This window comes from Neomonachus schauinslandi, chromosome 3, assembly GCF_002201575.2.
Source record: "Neomonachus schauinslandi chromosome 3, ASM220157v2, whole genome shotgun sequence".
NCBI classification, from domain to species: domain Eukaryota; kingdom Metazoa; phylum Chordata; class Mammalia; order Carnivora; family Phocidae; genus Neomonachus; species Neomonachus schauinslandi.
In genome coordinates this window covers 27,575,103-27,578,627 of record NC_058405.1, presented here as the reverse complement: position 1 = coordinate 27,578,627, position 3,525 = coordinate 27,575,103, and the positions used below count along the sequence as shown (strand labels likewise).

General features: G+C 39.2%; 1 pseudogene; it reads right to left on the bottom strand.

Moving 5' to 3' along the window:
* Positions 1–1,056: 1,056 nt before the first annotated feature.
* Positions 1,057–1,940, bottom strand: LOC110587674 (annotated as a pseudogene).
* Between the last annotated feature and the right edge of the window lie 1,585 nt (positions 1,941–3,525).

The following is a 3,525-nucleotide window of genomic DNA, read 5'->3' as shown; positions in this document are numbered from 1 at the left end:
CTATTTTGATGTTGTCCCAGTAGTTGGTTGTTGTTGTTTGCTTTTGTTTCCCTTGCCACAGGAGACATATCTAGAAAAATGTTGCTACAGTGTTGTCAGAGAAATTACTGCCTCTGTTCTCTTTTAGGATTTTTATGGTTTCAAGTCTCACGTTATGAGTTTATTTTTGTGTATGGTGTAAGAAAGTTCAAGCCTTGAAGTTTTAAGATGAGTGGTTTTACAGCAATAACTAACTGATTCCGGAATCAAAGTTCCAAAAATAGAGAAAAGAGATTCTTTAGAGGACTTTTAAGCATTTTTGGTCATCTCTCTCTACCCTGCATTTGCTTCATTTGAACTGCAAGGCAGCTGAGATTTTGGTTTTACACTCTTACTCTCAGGCTCAAGTAGTCAATACCAGATAGACTGACACAAATTCAGCTGAATCTTCCTGACAGGAGTAGAGGGGGGGTGGAAAACAATTGAGAAAAAGACATTGAAGAAAGAAATGCCTTGCAGAATCTGGAACATTGCATGGATACTGTCCTTGGCTGGGTTCAGTCTTAAATGTTAACAGCTGCTTTAGATTGGGAATGTGTTAAGGGTGATTTTTCCAGTTAAATGTGGAGACAAGAAGAAAACTTAATTAGGAAACTTTTTTCCTAAAAAATGGAATTTTTTCATTTCCAAAAAAAATGCCTAAGCCATTCTATACCAAGAGACAATACCCATTGAGGTATAGCGCTGAAAATGTCCAGTCGTAAGAATTTGTGGATGCTATATTACCAGGTAGAATCCATACTAAGTTCAACAGTAGAGTGAATAAAAAAGAGATTTTTCGTGTACTTGAAGGGAAAAAGAGGGGGCCCCTTGAATAAAAACAGGTGACTAGAGCTGCCTCTGCTGCAAAGTTCTAATCTTTGCAAGAAAGCAGCATACACATCAGGATGTACTAGATGATGCTAAAGCAGCAAACAACTCCCAAATCTCAGTGGCTTTGAATACAACACAACATAACCTTCTTTCTAATTTATTTGTTATTTTTTGGATATTTTTAATGACTGAAACAAAACAGATCTAAGGCCATAGTTTCTGGAAGAACCATTGTTTTTGCCGGGTCCTGTACCTCTCCTCGTATTGGACTTTGGTTTCTCATCGGGCCTTGCCTTTAAGAGCAGGATCTCTGCAAACCATAAGAGACTGTTAATCTCAGGAAACAAACTGAGGGTTGCTGGAGTGGTGGGGGGTAGGGGGATGGGGTGGCTGGGTGATAGACATTGGGGAGGGTATGTGCTATGGTGAGCGCTGTGAATTGTGAAAGACTGATGAATCACAGACCTGTCCTCTGAAACAAATAATACATTATATGTTAAAAAAAAAGAAGATAGGAAGGGAAAAATGAAGGGGGGTAATCAGAGGGGAGGATGAACCATGAGAGACTATGGACTCTGAGAAACAAACTGAGGGTTTTGCGGGGGGGTGGGGATGTGTTAGCGTGGTGATGGATATTAAGGAGGGCACCTATTGCATGGAGCACTGGGTGTTATATGCAAACAATGAATCATGGAACACTACATCAAAAACTAATGATGTAATGTATGGTGACTAACATAACATAATAAAATAAAATTCAAAAAAAAAAAAAGAGCAGGGTCTCTGGAGATATCCTTGTTGACGACAGTTTTGTCCACAGGGATATCCACAGAATACCTTGTGGGTATGAAGTGATTGTAGTTATAAACTTACACAAAAGACTTGATCTTTGACCTCTTGGCAATTTTTTTCTTGCCCATGGCAGCTATCACTTTATGGGAATTGCGGTCAATTCCAGCCACCAGAGAGTGGCTGTAGGGAGGGACTCGGGTGCCATCATCAATGTTCTTCATGATGACTGCTTTGTGTCTGGAGTAGCGTCCAGCTAGGACCAGCACCACCCTCCCAGGTTTCGTGAACTTGCCCATCTTGACACCAGCCACTCGAGCCTACAGCAGAAAGCCACAACATAACTTTATAATTTTCACTTGCCACATGTCCTACATTGGTTGGAGGGCCTCTGTTCATTGCAATCTGTCAGGGACACAGGCTGATAGATGCTCCATCTCAACACATGCTTCCATAATCACCAAGGCAAAAAAACGAAAGGAGGAATGTGGTGACTTGCATCCTGGCTCTTAACACTACTGCATGGAAGAAACATGGCATTTCCATTTGCATTTTACTGGTCTAAGCAAGTCGCACAGGAGAGGGAAATGCAATCCATCTGTTTGCCTGGAAGGAGAGAGAAGCAGAACATACCCTAATATCTTCTACAGTCTTTCTGAGCAACAAAATATTTAATTTCAGACTCCTTTTTATGTGCAAAATATACTTGCTCCCCCCCAAGAGAAAAAAAAAAACAACAAAAAGTCCCATAGAGTAATGACACCGAAAACAGTGTTGAGGGTATCAAGTGATGTGCTGTAGTCTCTATAGCAGGTCTAGACATGGTGCTTTTTGTTCCAGAGACTTTAGGGCTAATGTGGTAAGTTTTGTCTCCTTTACAATGATTGTATTGGGTAGAGTAACTGCATCAAACTTTCCCGCTGAGAAAGATGACAATTGGGAGACACAGAGTGGAGAAATTCTAAAATCCCATTAGCCAGACATTTTGAGAGCCCTTTCACTGAGAGCAAACACTGGCCCTCTTATAATGTGTGTTCCATTAGTGTAAGCCTCTGTCCACTTCTTTACGTGTTCTATCCCCAGATAGAATGACTGATCGTTGATAATTTTGGAAAATAAATTGGGGATGCTTACGTCAGTTCTGCCTCTCTTCCTCCTAAGAGTGGGCACCCGTTTGGGGAGCAGTCATTCACCTATGTTTGGCCATGCTCCACCTGATTAATTACCCTATCCTCCTACCTCTCAGGAGAAATGGTCTGTTCTGATTCAGCATGCCTAGCAGATAAGGTAAACATGTCAAATACTGTGATTCAGAGAGCAGGTCTATTTGGGTGCCCAGCTAAGCTACATACTTAGCTTTTATAACTGATGGTGGTGATATTTTGATTCTTTATCACTGACTTACTTTACTTCTCAATTTTTTTCAGGTGGGCACGATTAAGCAGGTTTTTCTCAGAGAATTCAACAGTTGAGTTTTCTATTTCAGAAATTCCAGTTAGCATTATGTTGGAATGTCTTCATCATCTGTATTTATGTTCTTTTCTCTAATTGCTTTGATCTGTTTTATTCTTTTCATTCATGATTATTTTTTTTAGGGTTTTCCTTAATGTTGGAAATGATATTTTGAGCACACTTCTCTTTCTGTTTCTAATTTTTTTAGGTCTATAATCTTGTTATTTTAGCACTAAATTAATTTTTTCTGCAGACTCCTTTTATGTTGTTTTGCTGATATTTGAGTATAGATATATACTCTCAGTCTATCTCTGTGTGTGTGTGTATATATATATATATATATATATATATATATATATATACCTCTCAGATATAGAAGAGAGATTAGTTAATTCTGTAGATCTTGATCAATTAAATAAGGGAGATGAGGGA